This window comes from Lissotriton vulgaris, chromosome 7 (assembly GCF_964263255.1).
Source record: "Lissotriton vulgaris chromosome 7, aLisVul1.2, whole genome shotgun sequence".
In the NCBI taxonomy this organism is placed as follows: Eukaryota; Metazoa; Chordata; class Amphibia; order Caudata; family Salamandridae; genus Lissotriton; species Lissotriton vulgaris.
Window position 1 is genome coordinate 359,952,358 of NC_141695.1, and position 6,336 is coordinate 359,958,693.

Genomic DNA, 6,336 nt, shown 5'->3' on the forward strand with positions numbered 1-6,336 from the left:
ATTTCTGATAATGGACCGCTGTTTGTTAGTGATGTTTTTATATCTTTTTCTATCCAACTGTGGTATTGTGCACAAGAGAGTTTCCAACTACTTTCCACAAGCAAACGGTCAAGTGGAACGTTTTAACAGAGTAATTAAGGAATCTTGTCAATTAGCCTTAAGGAGTGGTTTAAAATGGAAAAAAGCTTTGCAAGCAACTCTATTAACTTATCGCATGTCTCCCAACTCTGTGACTGGGTTATCTCCTTTTGAGATGTTGCGTTGTAGGAAGCCGGGCTCAAAACTCATGCCTTGGTGGTTAAAAGCGAAGAATGGTGATTACTTGGAATTGGATCTGAAAAGTGTTAGAGATCGTGTTGGTAGATACCAAGCGAAAATGTCATAGAATTCTAAACAGAAAACTAATCCTTCTAAGTTAAGTGTAGGGGATCTTGTGAGAGTGAAGTTTGGTGGACAAATTCGTAAGGGAGCTTCTAGATGGTCTAGTCCAGTAAAGGTTACTGAGGTTTTTAGTAAGGCTGTTAGAGTTGAGGGTGGTAAGATCTGGAATTTTAGACGCATTTCAATATGTAAATCCAATGGTTTAAAGCCTATGCAACAGCATTCTAGCCTGGAGTCCCCTGGGAATCTGCGAGTTGTGAATAATGACTCTTGTTTTTCTGGTACACATGAAGTCTTTGATAATCTTTCTTCTCAGTGTGAGAATAACATTCAGGAAAATGTAGCCAATGATAATATGTCTGACAATACTGTTCATGATGATCTTTCTGACAATGTTTCTACTAATTGTGATCAGGATTGTGATTTTGCACGAAGAAGTTCACGTGTGAAACATACTCCTGTGAAATTGAAGGATTTTGTTCGTTTTTAGTGGGGGGTTTTTAGGGGGGATTTTGTTATTTTCTCTTTAGGAATTATTTTTTTTGTTGTTTTTTTTATAAAGGGGGAGGTGTGTGGTATTCTATGGTTAGGTCATTTAGAATCTATGTGGTCATTGTAGAATGTCGGGGGTGGCAGAGTGAAGGAGAGTTACTGAGGGAAGGAGGTCGTTATTGATGTTGTCTGCTGTGGCTGTTAAGGTGTTCTTCTACTTGAATAAATCCTACTTGGAACTACATTTCATTGTGGACCTATTTACTACACTAGCATTTGCACAAATCCCTGTTAGTGCACCATGTTTTGCGCATCCTAGGCAAGGGAGTGCCGTCAGGCTGTATGACTAGCTGGACCATGTGGTGGTTGACTTGGTAATGACATTTGTCACCTGGGCAGGACTCATAATAATTTAGAACTCTTTTATCACATATACATTAGTAAAACAAAGCATACAGTAGGAGGGCACTGTCATTACAGATAGAATCATTTTTCTTTTTCTTTTGTTGAGATGGCCACTAAAGGTTCCCCACTAACGTGTAGCGTTACTGACAAAAGTACATAGTGTACAAACAATGTTTGGAGGTCGGCATTTGGCAAGAATACCTAAAATTGGCACATCACCAAGCAAATCATTCTAATTTGTTCTGATCCTATAAAAAGGATTATTTTTCCTCTCAACCCAAATTTAAAAGAGATTGTCTTCATAATTGGCAAAGCATATTTGAAATGTTTGCACCGTTCACTTATTAGCTAATTCAGTGCAGTTTTGGAGAAAAAAAAGGAAAAGAACCCTGGCATCCTACAGCCCTCCATTTCCCATGTTTTTCACAGTGCAATCGTTACGCAGTTTACCCTACAAAATCCTTTAATTTCAGTCACAGAAAACAAACTGACTTTTTGACCTCTGTTTCTGAAAGCTGAGAAAATGATGCAAGATAACAATATTTAAAAGCATTGTCATTTCTTATTCAGTTTGCTGAGTAAGCAAGACACCTGTTGTCAATTTGCCATGGTAATCCTTTGAAATAGCTTGTTTACATTAAATCTTGCTCAACATTGTGCAAGCACTGCTAATGTGGTGCATGTTTTTCCCATTTTCGAAAGCTTTCATATTCATCTACCTTCTTTTTCCCTTAAAAAAACGTAAATACTGTATTTTTGGTTTAAAATCTAAGGAGCCGTCCAGCAGCCACTCAAACCTTCATTGTCCTTTGTATATTTCATATATATAAAAAACTCTATTCCAAAGATTTACCTCAAATTTCACCTACATCCTCCAATTTAGAGGTATGAAGCTGAGCAATCTGCTCAAATGTGGGTTTCCAAAACAACATAGTAATGAGAAATGCATTTCTTTAGTTTACTCATTGTCCCCTAAAATCAGTGACCTTCAATAAATGAGAAAACTAATAACCCCAGTCTCCAATCTTCCAAAATGACGGGTGTCTCTAATTCAATTAATTGCGCAAGCATGCATTTAGAGCAGGGCTCGCCGACGAGTAGGTCGGGAGCTACCAGTAGCTCACCAGTTGCCTGTAAGTAGCTATCTTTTGTGCAGCCCAGCACACTAAATTAGAAGCTTTTGCTCGGTTGAATTAATATAGGTATTCCAAAATTGAAAAAGGGTTTATTAGGGAAAAATGTGCTTATTTTCAGAACTCATAAGCTGATGTTTGGAGAAAAATGGTTGACATTATTTAAACGTCATGAAATTAATGAAAAATCATCTGGCATTGGGCAAACCTAATATTACTTCTACGAACTTGGGGCCAGGAGTATTTCTGTTGGCATCCCCGCCTGATGTAATAATATGAACTCTGTTGGTAATCTTGCATATGGTGGTCATTAATTTAATCCTGGCTGAAGTGGTCACTATTTCAACTTTCATAATATGAGTAGGTCAGGTCGTTTTTCATTGAACGTAAATAGCTCTTATTACAGAAGAGGTTGGAGACCCTGAATTTAGAGCAACCTCACCAAGTGAAGGTGGGGGGATGTATGATTAATTCATCCTCATGGGGGTCTGATCGTACTAAGGGGGTATATCGCATAGGATATTGGCCAGAGGCATTTTAGTCAATGTTCTTTATCTAGACAGGCAATATTTGAAGCCACATTCTCTTGTTGTGATTCCGCCATACTGTCTTCTGGGGTCGGACTTAAGCTCTCCTCTCTCTTTTTATAATTTCCTTCTTCCATAACTCCCAGGAATCAAACATGGATTGTCTAGATCTGCGCCCATGTGATTGAGTTTATACTGCCTCTATTTTCTGAGGGTCAAAGGAGCCATATTTTGGCCAGGTATTATCCCTATCCTTTGACATGTATTTGTCCCATAATGTGCTGTACATTTATAGGAGAAATACCGTACTTTATGTATATTTCTCTACTCGGGGTACCCTCCGCGGGAGCTGACTGACTTTCTTCCAGTATCTGAGATCAAAAGGTGTGACAACAACACCATTCGTACAAACTTTACTAAATGCAGGCATGTTTTTCTAGTTTCTTAAAAAGACGTCTCTACTAATTTCAGAAAACTGGACAAATAATCCACCATACCACCTTAACTTTTGTTATTTGCAAATATCGAAATACCAAGTCTGGATAACCAAAATTCCAAAAAAAGGTGTCATCAACAATCTTATCAAGCGGATTTACTAAGTACTGGCATGCTTTTCAATGTTATCTTAAATAATATCTCTACAAATTTCAAAGGTAGGACAAAAAGTCCACACTACCTGTTTATCTTCAATCTTTGCAAAGAGTGAAATCCAACAAACCAGACAACCAAAACCAAGTACAAACAAAAGGGTGTCATAAATCAGCGACCCTACCAGAATCCTTTGTTTCGTTCTCCAGGTGGTCTCTCGACTACAAAATCATCCAAATCCATAGGGGCCCCAGTCAGAACCGGCTCTACTTGCGGGGTTCTCCTCGGATGGAGTGAAGGTCAGGTGGTGGCTTCGCAGACGAGGGTCTCTTGGCGTAGGCTAGCTCCACCACCGTCAGTTCGAACTTCTTCGGGACCCCTCGACCGAGCAGCCGCGTTGCTTTTGGGCCCCACTCTTGAGCGCCAATTGTGGATTTGGGGGTCTTTTGGGGGACAACCAAAGATGCAGGGTCACCCTATAGTCCACGGGTCCGGAATACAAACTGAGACCAACGCTGGAGCCAGAGAGAAAGGATATTTATTACTATCTCATGAGAGAGAAAGCATCAACAACAGACACCCATAGCTGTTGAGGAGGCAGTCTGCAGAATTTTCTTACTTTATATCTTATATACCCTCTATCCTGCCCCAGGCATGTAAGGGAGTTGTACCAATAATACTTTATTACATTCATAAACAATGGTCAACGTGGTGGATCAGTAGGTGAGTATCCTTTGAGGGTTTTCGCAGGACAAGGGCAAAACATTATAATTACAGAGTACACAGAGGTCAATCTGATAAGTTCTTAGGTGGTAGCTGTGGACCTCTGCAGCGTAGCATAATTACACAACAAGCCAGAGTCGATCTGATGTCCACAGGTGGCAGCTACTGGGCGCCTGCAGGGCAGAGGACACAGGATGGGAACGACAAACATCTGAGGAAACTCCCTGCCCAATTGGTTGAACCTAAGCTGGTCAGTTTCAGGCAGGTCAGAGCACGGACAAGGTGTGGACATATGTGCAGGGATGAGGCAAGTCAGGAATGTGACCCCAGAGCCTTCGTGACACAGAAAGAAGGTCAGTGATAAAGGGTGGGTGAAACACAAAATGGCAGAACGAGTGGCCAGACAACAGATATACTTTTATACAGAGTTAAAAATGGCTGAGCGAGTGTCAAGAAAAAAAGTCGATTTTCCACAGAAGGCTGAAAAGGAATGATTACAAGTAAAATAAAGTGCTGCAATAATGCCGCAAAATTTCATTTTTGTGCCGCAAAATTGCAATTTTTGTGCCGCTTAATTTGCAAATCTATGCTGCAATATCCTGAGGGGTCTGCTTAAGGTAGTATTTTGTCTTAAATTAGGATTTTGTCTTAAAATAGTATTTTGTTTTAAATTAGGATTTTGTCTTAAATTAGGATTTTGTCTTAAGATAGGATTTTGTCTGAAGACCAAAACTTAAGACAAAATCCTAACTTAAAACAAAACCCTAATTTAAGACAAAATCCTAACTTAAGGCAATATGCCCCCCCCCCACGCCCCCCCCACAGTCTGTGGAATACTTGCTGAGGAACTGTGACAAGTTGGGATACTCACTAATAACAAGCATTTCCAATGCAATAGGTATCACATTTACGTGAGTTTGAGTCTTTTATTTATGTTTCACAAACAAACACATAAATAAAAGGCATTGTCATTTACAATGCCAATAGCTCAAACTCGCGTAATTGCGAGACCTATTGCATTGCAAATGCTTGTTCTCTCCCAATCTGGTTGAGAAAGTCAAAACCAATCAGTAGTCACACATTGCTCAACCAGACGACCCCTGGAACGTCAAATCAGGTTGGCTCTTACCAGTTCGCACACCCTAAAGGCACCTTAAAAAAGGACAAAGTGCTGGCTGCACCCAATGACGTTGTCTTGTATGGAAAATTTGCAGACTGGGGGGCAAGCTAGACAAAGGAGGCCCAGGACATGCTACTTGACAGGAAGCCTGCTTTTCATAGCTAGCGTTCAGCCCACCCCGGTGACCCATTAATGAGAAAGGGACTACTCATGTCTGCTAAGCCCGCCTGTTTGGCAGAAGCACAGAGCACACTTCATGTGACATTCATGTGCGCTTTGCATGAGAGGCGACACTCAAGGGCATATTATCCACAATGGCGTTAAAATTATTGCCGCTTTAGCGGAGGGAAACTGCAGCTAAAGCGGCGATAATGGGCTTGATAATATGCCCTTGTGAATTCCAATAGAAGCCCAGGTTCACACCAGAACATGGGCTTCTATGGGAATTCTCAAGGGCATATTATCAAGCTCATTATCTCCGCTTTAGCTGCAGTTTTCTGCTGCTTAAGCAGCGATAATTTTAACGCTGTTCTTGATAATATGCCCCTCAGTCTGGTAAGGGAGACTCAAACTCTCCACAGATATGATGAGAAAACCTAGTTAGACACCCCAAAGTAAGTAGAAATTCTTTAACCGCAAGTGTTGTAATGGCCACAGGACCACTTCCATCCTTGTCGAGGGGACTGCTAACCTTCTCTCTTTTCATACAACACGGAATACTGTCATCTCCTCAGCTGCCTGTGGACAGAAATCCTGCGACTGCAGTCCGGAGCGAGACATGGCCTCAACATCGTTGTTTAGAATACCAGGCACATACTTAGCTCGCCACAAACTGTTGGATGTCAAGCACAGTACAACCAAGTGTTCCAGCAATCTCAGACGGCTTGTAAGAAGTCCCTTGCCTGTTAGTAGCCTCACTACTGCCATGTCATTAGAACAAAAGCACACACTCCTGTATCATTGAACC

The 6,336-nt window shown here is 41.0% G+C and overlaps 1 non-coding gene across 1 annotated transcript; it reads right to left on the reverse strand.

Moving 5' to 3' along the window:
* Positions 1-5,957: 5,957 nt before the first annotated feature.
* Positions 5,958-6,082, reverse strand: LOC147701640 (U6atac minor spliceosomal RNA). Its single transcript, XR_015298746.1, has one exon. It is a non-coding gene; the product is annotated as a U6atac minor spliceosomal RNA (small nuclear RNA).
* Positions 6,083-6,336: the final 254 nt, after the last annotated feature.